The following is a 6,515-nucleotide window of genomic DNA, read 5'->3' as shown; positions in this document are numbered from 1 at the left end:
ATCGCCGGGTGTGTGGACTGTTTGACAATTGTCGGACCCCGCCGTTTTCCGTGCAGATCGGGGAGTGGAAATGACGCTGAAAAGGCGCCACTGCACAGGATAATCGCTCAGGATCATCTAAAGGGCAACCAGTTATCGGGCCGATGCTGATTAGAATCACAAGGGGGAGGAAAATTATCACATTCAGCCCGATATTCCTTGCGTACGTGGACCGCACTCGATCGAGGATGTGCCAATATAAATATTAAACGGGCTTAACGTTTATGATTTCGGCCAAATTGTCGCCGTGTATGTACTTGGCTTTACCCAACGGTAGAATCGACTCATAATTAATTAGTTACCACTTTATCTTTTATTGATCGTCCTTCATAGTCTCTCACAGGAGGTGTCGCACTGAAAAATGTACAGTATATTCTTGATATATTCATATTTCTAGTCATACATAAGCGTCAAAAAGGAACAATGCAAAAGTGTTCGGAGACAATTTCACAGCCGCAAAGGTCTGCGGCGGAATCTCTCTTCTCTGATTGGAGCGTGGATGTCACGTGACCTGCCGGTGTGCTTCTTTGGAGTTGCGTGTTGTTGCTTTTTGTAAACGTGAGGCAGCGACGTGTATATTGAAGGCTCTGCCTCTTCTATTTTTATATTTCAAAAGAGCAAAAAGGGTTTGTACTTCTCCTGTGTGCTGGGGAACTATTTATTGCCTGAATGATTTATTATCTGCTGTATTTTTCCAAGCGCTCGTGTTGTCCCAACAAGTCGAATGGATCTCCTGGTGCGCTCGCATCCCCCGTCACCTGCGTCACGGTGTGTCCGGCGCCGCCGCGACGTAACACGTTTCAAAGTACTCATAACTCAGTACGCCAAGTTGGTTCATCTCATCGCATAAATGTCTTAATTCGCACACGGGATCACAAGAGGGTTAGGTCAACGCTGAAAAATGTGGTGGGGGGGGTTCAGAATAAGGTCGTATACGATAACAATTGAGAATAATAAAGTAATTTTTATGCTCTTACCTGTTGCTTGTATATTTTAAAAATCCTTATTTTTTTCCTCAAGACAACATTTTTTATAATATAACCCAAAAAAATTACATCTTTGTTCTTACCATATTGCAGTATTTTTTGGGTGGGAAAAATACAACTTTCTCTCAAAAATGCTACTTCATTCTTCTACCATGTTTTTTTTTTTTTAGTCATACTCTATTTTTATTCAGAAGAAAAAATCTCCCTTCAGTCTCATGTTCGTTTTCTCATAATGTTTATTTTTCTTAAAAAATGTGTGTGTTTCTTTCGACTTGTCGCTTTCGGGGTCGCCACAAATGTGAACTTATGGTAATATTGACACGTTCATGATTTTTTTTTCTCGGAAAAATGTGATATATATATATATATATATACACCTCTAAGAGGTATGGTCTCTCTCCAAAAAATGTAACTTTATACTCAGAAATTGCAACTATTGCTATTTTTCTGGAAAAGAATGACCTACCTTCCCTGGAAAAAAAAAATCTAGGAAACTTTGACAACTTTTTTTCTCCTGGAAAATTCTTTTAAATTTTCATTCAAAAATATATATTCAGTAAGTGGAAATTTTGGCTTTTATTTGAAAATGCACTTTTTTTCTTGGACAAATACAATTTTTTCTGAAAACATTTTTCCTTTTAAAAAAAGACTTCAGTCTCGAAAATTTACAAAATTGTTTGTCTTGAAATGTGCAACTTTCGATGGTTGGTTGAATCCCCAACTTTTTTTTTTTTGCCATAAAAAAAAAAAAGAACTAAAAACAACTTTTTCAGGTAATACAAGTTTTTGCCTTGGAAAGATTACAGCTTAATACTCATACGATTATGGCAATATTTTTGCAAGATCAATACTTTATGCTTGGAGCAAAGCAAATTTATTTGTGTAGCGCATTTCTTACACAAAGCAACTCAGTGTAAAGACTTTAGAATTGGAGTTCTACACTCTGACCGCTTTGTTCTGGTCACGACCCGGGCTCCAGCATTCTTAATGAGCTGCAGCCGTTTCATGCTCTTTTTGGAGAGCCCAGTCAGAAGACCATTACAATAGTCAAGTATACTTGAGATAAAAGCATGGATGAGCTTCTCCTGGTCTGCTTGACACATGCAAGCCTTCAGTCTGGGAATGTTCTTCAGATGGTAAAAGGACGTTTCAGGTCGGAATCTATCAGAACACCAAGGTTTCGGACTTGGACTTTGCCTTTTAAAGATAGTGAGTCCAGGTTTTCGGGAACAGCAATGCCAAAAACGATTATCTCAATTTTGTTGAAGGAAACGTTCGGCTCAACCAGTTATCTGCTTTAGTCAGTGGCACAAAACTGCAATTGAACTTTAAACACTGCTCCACAGAACTGCGATGTCGTTCTGGAAAATTTGACCCAATTGTAGCATATACAGGCTGAACAGGAGAGGTTCCAGAATGTACCCTTGAGGGACTCCACATGTCATTGCAATTTGTTGAGATTGAGCTCTTCCAATGGTTACAAAGTAGCTCCTGTCCTCCAGGTCGGACCTGAACCATTTCAGGACTGTTCCATTGGAGTACAATTTTTCTCCACCCCCGATTCAGTACGAATGAACAGGGGGGTTTTGTCGGGGGGGGGGGGGGAGTGGCAGCACCCCCACCCACCGTTGCACAGGGCAGCATTCGGTCCAGAACCGTCTCAAGCAAAATAAAGATGTAACAAGCGCATCCGTACACGAGCAACTGGACGCCATTCAGCTCTTCAACTCTCCACTCTCATTCGCTGACTCCCACGTCATTCAGCAGCCCAAGTCCCGCCTTTTAAAGCCGCATACACACTTTTTTGGGGGGGCTCTTAACCATACCACGTATTTTTTTGTTTTTGTGTTGTGTTTCTGCCTGCCTCGCTAGCGTGTGACGTCGCCGTCCACCGTCGTCCACTCGGTCCTTATCCCGACCCCACGCGCCCCCACCAGGAGGTTTACTTGTAGTTGTTCGCCTTCCTTCATCCCGAGGACCGCTGCCCTTCTTCCCTCAAATGTATTTCATTTTTTTTTTATAGTCTAGCGTGTTCTCAAGAAGCATTTTTGATTTCTCGCCTCTCGCCGGGGCCGTTGTGAGTTGTTGTGCTTTTTTTGTATCTTGACACAGTGTTGTGTTTGAGTACTAGCGTGTGTGCCGGAAATTAGAAGGCGCGCGGAGACCCGAGACGTGGGGGGGGGGGGGGGGGTTGCACTTAATTGTGGCCACTGTAATGATACAGTGTGTGCATAAAATGCTAATTTACTTTTTTTTTGTTTGATAAGCCTTCGTCAAATGAAAATGAATAGTCATATTTTGACATGAATTGATTGAATAGAAAGGAGTGTTAGTTGTAATTGTTTATTCGGATGGATGCAGCTGGGAATTTTCAAATTCGCCTCTTAAAAATGCTCCTTTTTTCCACTGGAAAAATTACAACATTCTTTTTGTAATATTGTAGGCTTTTTTCCCCCCCAGTAGAAAACCAACAACTTACATCTTGTCATATTTCTGCTTTTTCATAAAACAATCCAGCTTTTTTTTTTCCAAAGAGAAGACTTTAGTTCTCTGAAAACTGCGACTTCATCCTTGAAAATGTACCTTTTTGTGAAAAATATTGCTTTATTTTTATAAAAAATGGTTCTATTGATGGTCTATTCATTTCGTCTCATGAACTGAGTTTTAGGAGAGAAAAAAAAAACGTCGCCCTTTTAATCGCACCACTTTATTCTTGTAATGTTCTGACTTTTTCTTTATTTCAAAAAAAACACGGCCTTACTTCTGAAAAAATACATTCTTCTCGTAATACTGCGACTTTTTTTTTACTTTCAATTTGTTATGCTGAAATACAAATGATGGCGCATGTTATGACTATTTTGTGGCCGCAAATGTTTGTTTTATGTGCATGTTATCGTTACATTGTGGCCACAATTGAACCCCCCCCCCCCCCCAAAAAAAAAAAGAACAAGAAAAACAACTTTTTGGGTGGGGGGGTTCAAAGGAGTGCTGATCCTTTTTTTTGTGAGGCGTTTGCAATTGAACGCTCGGCGTCGTGACCGGGCTGACGTTGACGGGGGCTGGGGGGGGGTTCGCCCTCTATTTGAGGTTGCATGTTTTTTCATCTGTACTGAGATTCGTGACAAAAACTGTCAACTGCTTTGTATTCACTTCTGGAAAATGACAAATAAACTGGTGCCAAATGTTTTGATCAAGCGCAATGTTGTGCTCTGGAATATTTAAGGGTCTTTTTTTTGGGGGGGGGTGATGTCAATTACTTCTGGAAACCAATACTGTGTTCCATCCATCCATTTTCTTTGCCGCTTAGCCTCACTGGCAACGGGCAGGAGGGTCTCAATCAGGAATAAATCCCGCATAGTGGCGAGTTGACGGCTCGTGAACGCAGAAGCGTGTTCGACCACACGTTAACCTTTGCCGGAATCCATTGATCTTTTCAGCTAGTATTCAATACAAATACCAATATTTAAATAAATGACCCCTGGTTTTACGCATTCATTAACTATCCATCCATCCATTTTATTCACCGCTTATCCTCACGATGGTCGCGGGAGTCCTGCAGCCTATCCCAGTTGTCAACGGGCAGGAGGCGGGGTCCACCCTTGAACTGAATTCCAGCCAATCGCAGGGCAGATGGAGACAAACAACCGCACTCACAATCACACCTGGGGGGAATTTAGAGTGTCCAATTAATGCATGTTTTTGTGATGTGGGAGGAAATTGGAGTGCCCAGAGAAAAGCCACACAGGCACGGGAAGAACATGTAAACTCCACACAGGCAGGGCCGGGATTGAACCCAGGACCTCAAAATTGTGAGGCCAATGCTCTCCATCTGTTCCACCGTGTCACCCTAGATTTTAACCTCAAAATTGTGTCATGGATTTCCTCACCAAGTTATCAACACTGGGAAATTCATTTGAATGAATTTGCACATTCAATTCACTCAACTCACATATTTCTTCCAAATTCTATGACTTTTTTTTCAGCAAAGTATTATTTTTATGTCATCAGATGTTTTTTTTTTAAATGTTATTTGACATGAAAACCATCTTGATCTTATGTGCTACTTCGACAGCAGTTTAAATTTGTATTATTGATGACTATTTAGCTACATCCCAAATATTTAACTGAGCAGCTATATTTAGATTTGACATTTATATATACACCTTATATTAAAGATTAGATTTAACATTTAGATTCGGAGCTATATTTAAGAATTAGTAATATATGTTAAATATTTAGATGTATTATTGAGATATACCCTATATTTAGCATTTACATTTATTCGTCCATCCATTTTCGGAGCAGCTTATCCTCACAAGACAAACAGCCGCACTCACAATCACACCGAGGAGCAATTTAGAGTGTCCAATTAATGTTGCGTGTTTTTGGGATGCAAGAGGAAAGCGGACTGCCCACCCGAAGAAAACCCACCCAGGTACGGGGGGAACATGCAAATTCCACACAGGGAGGGCCGGGATTGAACCCGGGTCTTCAGAACTGTGAGGCCAACGGTGTAACCAGTTGCCGCCCATTTACAAGTTTATGTTTAGCAATTAGGTGTAATATTTAATATTTGAATGTAGTAATTCTTTAAGTTAACAAATATTGTCCCAAAGGGTGACTCTCAAAAATGGACTTTTTTAAACATTGGTTGAAACATATTTTCGGAGTTATCCACTTTACAAACGGCACCGCGTAGCATACAAGTAACAAGCCTTCCATTTAAAACGGTACAAAAATTCTATTCGTGTTTCAGAACGAAATGCAACTTTGAAATCAATAGAAACGTACACAAATTAAAATACATCAAACTAGTGGATAGTATTTAAATTTCAGTTTTGCGTCTCCTCAGGTTGCGTGCAGTTACATCGTGGTTCCGACAGGTGTCCACAACTGTGTCACCTGGCAGCGTCGACGAAGAAAAAACAGGAAGTAAAACTTCTCGGGCGTAGGTGCAGAGTTAGCATATCTTTTTTCATAGCTCTTATTTTCGCCTTTTTAATCAAAATTCACGCAGCGTTTCAGTCCAGTATCACTGTCGGATTATTTCCACGTGAACATGCCTCGTCTACATCTTGCTTAGCTTGCGAGGAGCAGACAAAAACAGGCGGAAGTTAGCTTCGCATGCTAGCCGGAGCGTCTAGTGTTTGTTGTCGCGCTAAAATGTGTAAAGTGAAAATGCCGAGAGAGTTAGTGAACGAGCGACTGAGTGCGACCGTGGATGACATTTTTGTGGTTCTAGAGAGAGCCATAACTTGAGTGTGAGGGCGAACCTTCCAGGACAAAAGAGGAGAATCGGCGACAACGTCAACGACTGAAACGCTCTCATGGACTCGCACACTGCAGGTTGCTTCTTGTTTTGTCACCTTCGCGAACGACTCGGTCAAAAGAATGAATGTTTTTAGTAAACGCACCGAACCAAATCGGTTTATGAAATTATTTTTTACTTTTGCTTTGACGCCGTGACTCGAGACTCGCCTGAGGGTCTCC

This window comes from Syngnathoides biaculeatus, chromosome 3, assembly GCF_019802595.1.
Source record: "Syngnathoides biaculeatus isolate LvHL_M chromosome 3, ASM1980259v1, whole genome shotgun sequence".
NCBI lineage: Eukaryota > Metazoa > Chordata > Actinopteri > Syngnathiformes > Syngnathidae > Syngnathoides > Syngnathoides biaculeatus.
Note: the sequence above shows the minus strand (reverse complement) of the source record.